At 42.0% G+C, this 13,680-nt stretch overlaps 1 long non-coding RNA gene and 1 pseudogene across 1 annotated transcript; both read left to right on the forward strand.

Annotated features, from left to right (window-relative positions):
* The first annotated feature begins 955 nt into the window (after positions 1–955).
* LOC121573646 lies at positions 956–8,750 on the forward strand. The gene is made up of 3 exons (XR_006002075.1): positions 956–1,190; positions 8,334–8,452; positions 8,663–8,750. It is a non-coding gene; the product is annotated as an uncharacterized LOC121573646 (long non-coding RNA).
* Positions 8,751–10,677: 1,927 nt separating this feature from the next.
* Positions 10,678–13,680, forward strand: part of LOC121574173 — a 50,760-nt pseudogene continuing 47,757 nt past the window's right edge.

A 13,680-nucleotide genomic window follows, 5' to 3' on the forward strand; every position in this document is an offset into this window, starting at 1 on the left:
TTCTCTAAAACAGGTTATAGGCTACATGTGCACCACCAAGTCAGAACAGTAGGTGCACTTAAGAGAGGAAAATATACCAAATTATTAGGGTGAGGCACATGGGCTACTAACAGCTTACTACACAACATACACTTAAATTTTTTTTGCAAACTGATATGTGACATGTATTAATGCCATTTTTGCTAAAAATGTGGGCCTCAAAACTGCCCTGAATGACGGGTTGCAACTGAGCCTAGCGGTTAAGTGCGTTGGGCCAGTAACTGAAAGGTTGTAGGTTCAAATTCCTGAGCCAACTAGGTGGAAAATCTGTCGATGTGCCCTTGAGCAAGGCAACCCTAATTGCTCCTGTAAGTTGCTTTGGATAAGAGCCTCTGCTAAATGACTAAAATGCAAATGTACAGATCTGTTTGGGGTCTCTTAAATACTGTAACGTTTTTTTGTGTAGTTTTAAAAGATTTATTTCACCCCAATTTAAGCACGCCCCTGGCACCCTGTATAAATTGCTCTAGTTGAGGTACAGAAGGCCTACACACAGAAAGCGCCAAAGACGAATGTCGTATTGGCAGGGAGATTATTTAGGGTTTGCAGCTGTCTGGGTTCAGGTCTTGATTTTCAAAAAAGTTTATTTTATTTTCTGATTTCTTAATTTGCGGGTAATCTGTAAAAAAAATATATATATTCCTGTTGTTTTACCTGCCTTGTTAGAGCAGCCAAATACTGCACAGAAATTGACTGTGGTGATGAATCAACTCGTTTTAGGTACTGTTTTCATGCAGCTTGGGGTAGCCACACAGCTGTTGTTGTCGAAAGAATTGATGCTGTGGTCTTCCAACATGGCCGCCAGGAAGCGTCGTAAATCAACTCTCTATATTATTATTATTCTTTTGGGGTGTGAAATGACGTCTGGTGGATGGGCGGATGTTGAGTCTGTGACCTTTTCCCGCGGTTTCTTTCTGCCGGGAGTCAGCGTACAAGTGAAAACCGGGGTTTGGACGCGACCGGATTGAGATATAAAACCGATTCAGTTACTGATTTGTATTTAGTTTTAATAATCTGATAACCCACCAAGATGCCTCCCAGAAAACGCAACTCTGGAGCAGCACAGTACAAGGAAATTAAGCCCAGCATAAAAAAGCCTCCCCCAGGGAGTCCCCGGACAAGGTGCAAAATCCTGATTTATCGATAGAAAAGTAAGCTGCCCAGCTATCCGTCGTATTTAACAAGATAATGAGTCAAATTAATTTAGTAAAACACTAGCTACCCTGTTATGTTACTGGGTAAAATATAACGTTATTTTCTTTACGTAAAATTATCGTTTGGCTATTGTTTACTAGCTAGCTACCAACAACATCGCCTACGAAAACAAGTCGAGTCGAACAGCTGGGAAAACATGCTAGTTATCCATCATAGTAGTTATAGCAGTGGCGGCTGGTGAAAAATATTCTCGGTGGGGCTGTGCCATACTTTTTTTTCCTGTAACCATCGCGATATATTTTAACACAAACTGCAGGACAGCAGTGCTCAGTGAAACATTCAGTACGGTAATTATTTAATGCCAATATTAAAAAGTTGAGGCATTCTTACACAAAAACATATTACACAAACCCAAGCCTTTCATTTGCATTTAAAGTGAACTTTTTACCATTGGTAGTAAACAGGCAACGCAACAGGCATGCTGTCAGAACAGAGTGGAAAGTGGACAATAACATGAAATTATTATAAAGTTTATAGGAAATCCTACACTGTATAAAAGGATGTATAATATAGAAATGGATATCAAGTGGATGAACTCAAACCTTTGACTGGAAGAATAGCATACAGTATTTTATGATCATACTAAATGTGACTAATTGTTAATGTGCTCCAGAACTGCAACAATTAATTGATACAAAACAACATATATACAGTAATATTAGCAAAGACACTATTAAGACTTTCTAGAGTACCATATATAACTGGATTTTTTATGCTAAGGTCAACTATATACAAAGAAACATGCGGCCAGAGCTGCTCTGTGTGTGTGTGTCTGTCATCTTATTTGTACAGGAATTTTGCCCGTCTGTCCTTCTGAGTGGCAAACCTCTCAATGACCCTTTGATTAAAGTCAGGAATGTCCCTGACAAGTTTCTTCTCCATGGAGAGCATGGCCAGAGCGTTCAGGCGATCCTGTGTCATGCTGTTTCTCAGGAAGGTCTTGATCCTTTTCAGTGTAGAGAAGCACCTTTCTGACTCAGCAGTTGTCATGGGTGTGGTGATGAGGATCTTGAGGAGGCTGGCAGTCTCTGTGAAAGTGCTCTGAAGGTTGTTCTCCATGAAGAACTGGTACAGGGGCACTGCACCACTACAAGCCTTGAACTCACTGTTCTCATAGATGAGGGACAGTTCGGTTTTGAGCTTGGCCTTGTTCAACATGGGGTACGCCTCCACGGTTGTTTCAAGCGCTGTATCGGGAACTTCACACTGTGTTGTGGGAACAACTCTCCGTGCAATAGTGTTGCGCTGATGAGGTGCTGGGTGAAGGAGAACCTTTCTTTGGCATGACTCAGGATGGTATCACATACCTGTAAAAGATACATCATCAGCTTTAATTTGCAATTAAGCTATTTTGATGCAAGTGATCCTGACTGACACATGCCTATGTCCAACTCAAGTATATGATTACCAAGGTGCTGATTGTTCAGGGTTTTGGCTACATACTACCAGGCCTGAAAAAAGTTCTATGGGGAAACACTGACAATTACATCACAACTTACCTCTATAGCCAACCTCTGTTGTTCTCCTGGTCCCAGCATCCTCCGTCGCTTGATGGGCTGTTGCTGCTCGTCAGATGCGCTGTCCCCACACAAAGAGGGAATTGAGGCCCTGGGTCCAAAAAATAAAGTTTAATTTGATAACTTGCAATCAGACTTCTTAGCTCACTGTAATTCCCCCTCAACACACAACCAGTGACTTATATATATATATATATATATATATATATATATATATATAGACAGACAGACAGACAGACAGACAGACAGACAGACAGACAGATAGTGTGTATATACACACAAACTATGTCTAGTAACTGCTTTTAACCTGTGATGTACATAATTAACTGATGTTATTACGTTTTAAAGCCTTTTTCTATTACATTTGTGAGAGGGATGCAACATAATTTTGTTCTGCTGTGCACTTAGCAATAAAGTTAATCTTCAATAACAACTAGGCCTCTTCTAGAAATTGACCTGGTGGACACCTGAATAATTATTACAAACTGTGTAGTACTTTCCTGCATTATTATCAACGTCTGATTGTGTCTTTTTGGACAAACACTTGTTCTCGTGGTCGAGTAACAACAACTGCGCTCCTTGAGTGACGGGGTGGTACTTGGTGAGAGAGGGAGAGAGACGACCCAAATTGCGGAGTAAACTAGAAAAACGGACGTTACACATGGCGGAGTGGCATTACCACATTTAACAAACCAAACATTGAAATACCGTTATAGAAGGTAAAGTAAAAACCCAAACTGGTCTGTGCATCAATACCGGTATATAGTAATATATAGGCAACATACCGTAAATCTGTATCAATTATGTATCAGTTTTACATGTGACCCATATCAAATTTGCGCATTCACACTGAAGGAGCACACAAATGCAATGCTCATTTGGCGTGATTGTCGTGGTAACACAGGTGAAAAAAATCCTGAATGGTATCCTAATGGCAGCCATTTTGGTTAGGGAGAAATACAAACAACTCTACTGCCATACATTCCAATTAGACTGAAGGCATACAGTTGTGTCCAAATATATTGGCACCCTTGGGCTTTTCTTAAATAATTCCCTATTTCTTCTAAAATCAGTTGAAATTTGAGAGGAAAAAATGGGTCTCCACACCTTTAATTATATTTCTGTAAACTTAAGTTTACAATTGTAATTTAGAAAATATAGACAAATGTCATGGACTAAATTATTGGCACCCTGGAGCTAGTACTTGGTTGCACAGCTTTTGGCCAAGATAGCTGCCAACATATGCTTATTGTAGACATCAATGAGCTTGCTGCACCTTTTCTGCTGGCAATTTGGCCCATTCTTCAGCAGCAAACTGCTGTAATTCTTCAATGTTTGAGGGTTGCACTCCACCAACTTCTTTTTTCAGATCTTGCCAAAACTAATGTGGTCCCGTGTAGCTCAGTTGGTAGAGCATGGCGCTTGCAACGCCAGGGTTGTGGGTTCGTTTCCCACGGGGGCCAGTATGAAAAAATGTATGCACTCTTAACTGTAAGTCGCTCTGGATAAGAGCGTCTGCTAAATGACTAAAATGTAATGTAAATGTCTTCTCTTTCCTTTTAAAATACTAAAACAAATATAATTGTGACGGCTCTATGATAATCACTCACTTTGATGACCAGACACATTTAGGCTTTTAAACTGTTGTAAGTGAACTATTCATCTTTCTAACAGCATCTTTATCAGCCAATAGTAAATATAGTTATTTACCTGATTGTTAGCATGCTTTCTGTGAACCTCTGGACAAGTGCTTTAATGAAGACAGGGTCGATGTTCCTCTTCTGCAGCTGGCTGAAAAGCATGTCCACATTTGGCATGATCTTGTGGAACAGTGCCAGGAAAAAACAGAAAGCCTCGTCTTCGAGCATCCTCACAAAGCCCCCCGCCTCTCTGACAGTCGGGGCATCAAAGTTCCCAGAGTCTCTGATGGTCTGGAAACACGTTAGGAGGTCATCCCTGTACTCGTACACAGTGTTTACAGCGCGACTGTGGAAGTTCCACCGTGTTGTAGAGGCTCTGGGAGTCTCCTCGTGCCCACGCAAGGCCAACTCAAAAGCCCCACAGAACTTCACACAATCGATAATTTTGGATAGAATGTGCCTGTTTTTATCCACCTCCTCATTGTGTTTCCTCACCGCAATCCTGTGGCCGTCATCCAGCTGCGTAGCAATGTTCACCCCTTCCTAATACAGCTAGCTTTACAGAGTTGTCCATGTGTGCCCTGGTGTTCTCATGTTTCTTTACCTTCTCTGACAGGTGCTTCATATCCCTCACTCCGGTACCTGTCCATGCTGAATCTGACCCCGTCGTTTTAAAAAGCAAGCACGGAAAGCAAAATAAAGCATTAGCATCAGTGCACCCAGCTAGCCAAGCCTTCCTGGTGTACCAGCTACGGGAGAAGCCGCGCATATACTGCTTCCCTTTCTCGCTAGCCTGCTGTCTGATTGAGAGGTCAGGTTGATCTGGGCCCAGCTCTTTCACCCGAACTTTCTCTGACAAAGTTCTCCTCTCAAACGGATCTTGGAGGAGAGATTTCACCGAGTTAGGGTTGGGTCTTGGAGGAGTAACGTTTGCGTTCGCCATTGTCGTCTAGTAAAAATGGCGCCACTGGAGCCCGGTCCTTATTTTATCAGGGGCGACCTTGGGGCGATAAAATTATCGCCCTCCTTGGATTCGAATTAAAATCGCTGATTAGCTACATTTTATGTCATACATTCATATCTTAAATTAGCAATTGGCTTAACTGCTACGTAGACCCGCCTCCTCGGGGCACTTTCTGTATCGCCCAGAGCTGACGAGGCGTTTGACAGGCAGAGGAAAGGTTGCGAATATGATTTTCTATCATATCTTACACATATTACTGTGTGCATTCCATATTTCAAACACACAAATATTGACATACTGATGTTTTTATTATTATTATTATTATTTTTATTTTTTTATTTTTAAAAAAAAATAATTTTATTTAAGGGGGCGGCGCCCTAGCGCCCTCTATCGGCCAGCCGCCACTGAGTTATAGCAATATATTTGGGAATATGTGGCATGCTCCTCGTCTTGTTAGGTACTGTACGCGAAGGATCTTGGATACTGTTGTCTTGCCAAATAAATGAGTTAATAGGACAGGGCTTTCATAGGCCCCCCATTAAAATAACTCCAGTCGATTTGGGGCTGTATTACTATTCTTACCACAAAGTATTAGAATGATGGTGTTAAAGCTAGCTAGAATCCTTAGTTGAAACAATAACAAAGCAGTTACCCTGCCTCTGTTTTTGGTACAAAGCTGAGGGTTGGGCCTGGAGAAATGCAGAGGCATTTTTTATTTATTTTAACCTTTATTTAACCAGGTAAGCCAGTTGAGAACAGGTTCTCATTTACAACTGCGACCTGGCCAAGATAAAGCAAAGCAGTGCAATAAAAACAACACAGAGTTACATATGGGGTAAAAAAACATAAAGTCAAAAATACAACAGAAAATATATATACAGTGTGTGCAAATGTAGCAAGTTATGGAGGTAAGGCAATAAATAGGCTATAGTGCAAAATAATTACAATAGTATTAACACTGGAATGCTAGATGTGCAAGAGATTATGTGCAAATAGAGATACTGGGGTGCAGAAGGGCAAAATAAATAACAATATAGGGATGAGGTAGTTGGGTGGGTTAATTTCAGATGGGCTGTGTACAGGTGCAGTGATCGGTAAGGTGCTCTGACAACTGATGCTTAAAGTTAGTGAGGGAGATAAGAGTCTCCAGCTTCAGAGATTTTTGCAATTCGTTCCAGTCATTGGCAGCAGAGAACTGGAAGGAATGGCGGCCAAAGGAGGTGTTGGCTTTGGGAATGACCAGTGAGATATACCTGCTGGAGCGCAGACTACGGGTGGGTACTGCTATGGTGACCAATGAGCTAAGATAAGGCGGGGATTTGCCTAGCAGTGATTTATAGATGGCCTGGAGCCAGTGGGTTTGACGACGAACATGTAGTGAGGACCAGCCAACAAGAGCGTACAGGTCACAGTGGTGGGTAGTGTATGGGGCTTTGGAGACAAAACGGATGGCACTGTGATAGACTACATCCAATTTGCTGAGTAGAGTGTTGGAGGCTATTTTGTAAATGACATCGCCGAAGTCAAGGATCGGTAGGATAGTCAGTTTTACGAGGGCATGTTTGGCAGCATGAGTGAAGGAGGCTTTGTTGCGAAATAGGAAGCCGATTCTAGATTTAACTTTGGATTGGAGATTCTTTATGTGAGTCTGGAAAGAGAGTTTACAGTCTAACCAGACACCTAGGTATTTGTAGTTGTCCACATACTCTAGGTCAGACCCGTCGAGAGTGGTGATTCTAGTCGGGTGGGCGGGTGCCAGCAGCGTTCGATTGAAAAGCATGCATTTAGTTTTACTAGTGTTTAAGAGTAGTTGGAGGCTACTGAAGGAGTGTTGTATGGCATTGAAGCTCGTTTGGAGGTTTGTTAACACAGTGTCCAATGAAGGGCCAGATGTATACAAAATGGTGTCGTCTGCGTAGAGGTGGATCTGAGAGTCACCAGCAGCAAGAGCGACATCATTGATATACACGGAGAAAAGTGTCGGCCCAAGAATTGAACCCTGTGGCACCCCCATAGAGACTGCCATATGTCCAGACAACAGGCCCTCCGATTTGACACACTGAACTCTATCTGAGAAGTAGTTGGTGAACCAGGCGAGGCAGTCATTTGAGAAACCAAGGCTATTTAGTCTGCCAATAAGAATGCGGTGGTTGACAGAGTCGAAAGCCTTGGCCAGGTCGATGAAGACGGCTGCACAGTACTGTCTATTATCAATCGCGGTTATAATATCGTTTAGGACCTTGAGCGTGGCTGAAGTGCACCCATGACCAGCTCGGAAACCGGATTGCATAGTGGAGAAGGTACGGTGGTATTCGAAATGGTCGGTGATCTGTTTGTTAACTTGGCTTTCAAATACTTTCGAAAGGCAGGGCAGGATGGATATAGGTCTGTAGCAGTTTGGATCTAGAGTGTCACCCCCTTTGAAGAGGGGGATGACCGCGGCAGCTTTCCAATCTCTGGGGATCTCAGACGTTATGAAAGAGAGGTTGAACAGACTAGTAATAGGGGTTGCGACAATTTCGGCATAAATGTAACCACTCTCAAATTCAGAAACAGCTATGGGATGCAAGGACTGACCATCAATGATATCAAAAGTATAGCTTTTTAAGGCATTTTACATTTACATTGTTTAAACATTGGAGTAAAACAAGTTTATATTTTGGGTTTTGATGGGGTGTGACAGTTGAATTAAGCGCATGAGGCATTTATAAGTTGTATTCTTCAATAATCAATGGGTATTTATCATTAATTTATGTCCAAAATGCATGTAGCAACTAAGGTTTACAGACAATGACTAAAAAACACACTAATGCCACATCAACAACTAACTGTACGTATCGCTCCCCTCACAAATCATGACTGTCAAAACAGTGATTCTGTTACTATTCCGAGTGCACCATGTCCAAACTAAGTATGGTTTATCTAAATGTGTCTAACTTTATTTTTTTGAACCGTTAGGCACAAAGCGAAGGATGCCGACTTTGACTCTGTGTCAGAGTCTTCATGTGACAGATGCAGTGTGTGATCGTGCCTGGACAATATGGAAGGCAGTTCAGCCCTCAGTGGACAAAGTTCCTGTACGTATCCACTTAATATCCCCAAGTTATTAGTAGAAAAAGTTTTTTTTATCTACTAATACCCTTTCTGTCTGCTCTGATGGAAAGAATATAACAAGTGAATAAACAACTGAACAATAACTATTTGTCTCTGAAATAAAACAGTATTCAAGGCTATTCACATAGAGCTTGACAATATATTATATTTTTATTTTCTCTCTGTCAACACAGGACACTAAAAAAAGGCTTTGGGGTGCTTGTCTGTTTGTAGCTGTGACAGACTTGGAAGTTACAAGTTTTACCTTTACTCAAGTCCAGAAGGCAGTGGATCTGAAGTAAGTACTAGATTCAGGAGTTCCAGTGGGGCCTTTGTCAGCTCCAGTGCCCAGATCAGTTGATGTTTCCCCTGGCAACACTCTTTTGAATAGCTCACTCACTGAAAGTACATACCTGTTGTAAACTTACGTGACATCGCTCAGTATTTGCCTAGTTGAGAAAATGCTGAGTACCTCTGTTATGAGAAATGTATATACGGTAGAAGTCGGAAGTTTACATACACCTTAGCCAAATACATTTAAACTCAGTTTTTCACAATTCCTGACATTTAATCCTAGTACAAACTCCCTGTCTTAGGTCAGTTAGGATCACCACTTTATTTTAAGAATGTGAAATGTCAGAATAATAGTAGAGAGTGATTTCTTTCAGCTTTTATTTCTTTCATCACATTCCCAGTGGGTCAGAAGTTTACATACACTCGATTAGTATTTGGTAGCATTGCCTTTAAATTGTTTAACTTGGGTCAAATGTTTCGGGTAGCCTTCCACAAGCTTCCCACAATAAGTTGGGTGAATTTTGGCCCATTCCTCCTGACAGAGCTGGTGTAACTGAGTCAGGTTTGTAAGCCTCCTTGCTCGCACACACTTTTTCAGTTCTGCCCACAAATTTTCTATAGGATTGAGGTCAGGGCTTTGTGATGGCCACTCCAATACCTTGACTTTGTTGTCCTTAAGCCATTTTGCCACAACTTTGGAAGTATCTTTGGGGTCATTGTCCATTTGGAAGACCCATTTGCGACCAAGCTTTAACTTCCTGACTGATGTCTTGAGATGTTGCTTCAATATATCCACATAATTTTCGTTCCTCATGATGCCATCTATTTTGTGAAGTGCACCAGTCCCTCCTGCAGCAAAGCACCCACACAGCATGATGCTGCCACCCCCGTGCTTCACAGTTGGGATGGTGTTCTTCGGCTTGCATGTTTCCTCCAAACATAACGATGGTCATTATGGCCAAACAGTTCCATTTTTGTTTCATCAGACCAGAAGACATTTCTCCAAAAAGTATGATATTTTTCCCCATGTGCAGTTGCAAACCATAGTCTGGCTTTTTTATGGCGGTTTTGGTGCAGTGGCTTCTTCCTTTACAGGCCTGAACACAAACATAGCAGGTAGGCTTGGGCGGTATACCAGGGTATTTGGAAATAGCCACAGGATGATTTTTCAATACTGTTGAAACTATTTCTTTGAAGTTTTTTAATACATTTGAATATTTGTAGCTACTTTTTAAATAAATACCTGCAGTCTACTTGTGCAATACGTTAGGAGATTAAGCAGATCACATTCTTCTCACCTGTCAGATTATTTTTCATTATGAAGTTTACTGGTAGTCCCCAGTCACATGGTGTTGGTTTACAAGCACACAACGACAAGAGACCGGAGCCTTGTGAGTCACTCACTGTTGTGCAGCACACGCCAGGTGATGTTGTTACAGTATGGAATTCACAGCTAAATGTTTGCCAGCTAGATATCTTATAACTATTAAGTTAAATGTCTAAAATGTGCTAAATCCTCTGCAGTTGTGCATTTAGTTTGCTAATTTAGTAGCTATTTATCTAGCTAGTTAAGTGGTTAGCTTCTTGCAAAATCAAGCTTCTCTTGGTAACAGCAGAGAATCCCCTCCTGGATCAAGAGCCTTGTTGTCTAATATTTATTTTGTGTGTGTAGCAAACTGTGAGTAGCTTTTTTAAAAAATTACTTGTATAACTTTATGAGCTGTCATGTCTGTTCTGCAAATAGTTTGTCAGACTGTATAAAATGTTCAGTGCGCTCGTTAGCACTTAGCTAGCATTCGCTATGGGATGTTACATGTACTTGTTAGCATTGCTGACCTTTGGATTACAGAGGCTGTGGGGTTTGAAAATAGCAGTGCTGGTATTACTGAATATCCCAGGATGGCACAAGGTCGGTATGAACGTATGACAGTCTGGATATCGCCCAAGCCTAATAGCAGGTGTTTGGCAGCACAGACAATGATAACATGTCATCAGCCAAGTGAACACCTTCCAATTCTTGTTTAGATTGAGATGCAGTTCTAGCAGTTTTGTGTATCCTCTTGTGTGAAGCAGTTCTTGGGCCTGCTGAAGAAGATGGATGTGAACCTGGATACAATCAGCACCAGAGTGAACTCTGCAGTGATGCGACTGGAGAAGAAGTATGACGTGTCACTGGCACTCTACCAGAGGTTTGAGAAGTGAGTGAGAGTATCTTAACCTCGTGTTCCCTAATGGCATTTTTTTATTTTATTTTTTTATCTTCAGACTGTTTGATGTCTAACCGGGTGTGGACTACTAGTGCTCTACCTCTAGCAATGTAGTTTCACTGAACCCTTTTCTCTGCTGTTGCTGATATCCAGCTGTAGATATTCACAAAAATGCAAACGTCAGAGTACACAACCTGGATTTGAGCTGTTTAGTAATGTAATTATGTGCCCACTATGTATTTCATGTGCAATATTTATTACCACTTATCTTGTTTCAGGACATGCGGCAAAATCTATGCCGTGGACTCTGAAGCAAAGTAAGTGAATAAAAAGTGAAGAAATACCACCAATATTAATGGTAATCTCTGCCACAATGCTGATGATTGCTGTACTTTAAACAGTGTCTTCACTCTGTCCCTTTTATCAAAAAGTAAATGAGGGTCAATGTTGATAATGGGGGGTTTGTTCCTATTATGTGGTGTAATGTGAATAATGTTCTCTCTGTTCCAGGTGTAAGGAAATCCTGAGGGGCTGCTGGACAATGTTCCTTTTGGCAAAAGGTGGGTCAGTGGTTGTTGATCACTAACATTGCAGATGTTTTTTTTGCAAGGCGAAGAACAACAACAGACATTTGTAGATGTAGGGCTCAGAGATTATTTCCATCTTCCCCTGGTTATACTTTCCCCTCTTCATGTCTAGTCAGAGTTCTGGTGAGATAAGCAGCAAGTTTCGATTAATGGGTCTGTTTCTCCCATGACGCTGTTAAGACAGGCCAGTGTTATGATACTGCTGCTGATGTGCGTTGTCTGTGCTGTCTGCAGGAAGGGTTCTGCAGATGGAGAATGACCTGGTCATATCCTTCCATCTGATGGTGTGTGTTCTGGAGTTCTTCATCAGGCACTGCCCTCCCAGCCTGCTGCAGCCACTTTACAGTAAGACAGACTTTTTGACCGTCGGTCTCGGACTTCCCTCTACTACTGCAAGCCTCACATAGACATTCTCTTACATTTTCATTGGCCAACTGCCCTTATGAATACTGCCTCAAACATTATCACTCTCATTACTCAACTACAAAAGTGAGTTACCTTTTCAATATAACACATACGCTCAGTGTGTTATATTACCACAGGCCTGATGAGTTCTGTAAATTAATGGTTATAAAATCTAACCTTTTAACCTCTTCCCCTAAGAATCAGCCATCAGCACAGCCGAGAGCACCCCAACACAAACCTCCCGTCGCAATCCGACCAAAGCCAAGCCATATCAAAGCCCTCCAGAGGTGGACGTGCAGCTCCTGGAGACCGTCTGCAAGGAGAACAACTGCAGTGTGGAAGAGGTTCACACTGCGTTTTCATACCTAGTCAGCTTGTTGTAGCTTTAGATCCCAGTCATAGTCATCCACGTGAAAATCCACTACCGCTTTTAAGACAAACACCCAATCCATCCACTTATAAGGTTGAGACGTAATTTGTCACACAGAATAGGTGAGGTTCAGACTGTTAATTTACATGGCTGGGAATTCTGTTTGTTTGGGTTTTCTGTGTCTGTCATCTCATTGGTTGTCTGTTGTACTTGTGTTCCAGGTGAAGAATGTGTACCAGACCAGTTTCTCTGCTTTCCTGGACTCCATGAGCCTCTCTGGGACTCAGGACCAACCCCAGGTAGGATGCACACACTGCATTAAATGCTGGAGCTTATTGCTATGCCCCAGGTTATATAGAAATAAGTCAACAAATAATGGCATCTATGGGACGGAGACACACAGACGGAGGGCCGAGCACGCCCCTATTCACATCGACGGGGCTGTAGTGGAGACGGTCGAGAGCTTCATGTTCCTCGGTGTCCACATCACTAAGGACCTATTATGGTCCAATCACACCAACACAGTTGTGAAGAGGCACGACAATGCCTCTTTCCCCTCAGGAGGCTGAATAGATTTGTAATGGGCCTGGCTGCATCACTGCTTGCTATGGCAACTGCTCGGCATCCGACCGCAAGGGGTTACAGAACGTAGTGCGTACGGACCAGTAAATCACTGGGGCCGAGCTCCCTGCCATCCAGGACCTCTATACCAGGCGGTGTCAGAGGAAGGCCCTAAAAATCGTCAGAGACCGGCCACCCAAGTCAGTCTGTTCTCTCTGCTACCGCACGGCAAGCGGTACCGGAGTGCCAAGTCTTGGACCAAAAGGCTCCTGAACAGCTTCTACCCCAAAGCCATAAGACTGCTGAACAGTTAATTAAACGGCTACCCGGACTTTCTGCTTTTCACACGCTACCTACATGTACATAGTACTTAAATCGATCAATCACCTAACCAAACCTACATGTAGATATTACCTCAATCAATCACCCCAACTACCTCGTACCCCAGTACACTGTGTCGGTACCGGTACTCCTTGTATATAGCCTTGTTATTGTTATTTTATTGTTACTATTTTAGAATATACACTACCAGTCAAAAGTTTGGACACGCCTACTAATTCAAGGGTTTTTCTTTATTTTTTCTATTTTTTACATTGTAGAATAATAGTGTGAAGACATAAACTATGAAATAACACACATGGAATCATGTAGTAACCAAAAAAGGGTTAAACAAATCAAAATATATTTTATATTTGAGATTCTTCAAATAGCCACCCTTTGCCTTGACAGCTTTGCACACTCTTGGCATTCTCTCAACCAGTCACCCAGAATGCATTTCAATTAACAGG

Source organism: Coregonus clupeaformis, chromosome 9 (genome assembly GCF_020615455.1).
Source record: "Coregonus clupeaformis isolate EN_2021a chromosome 9, ASM2061545v1, whole genome shotgun sequence".
Classification (NCBI taxonomy): Eukaryota; Metazoa; Chordata; class Actinopteri; order Salmoniformes; family Salmonidae; genus Coregonus; species Coregonus clupeaformis.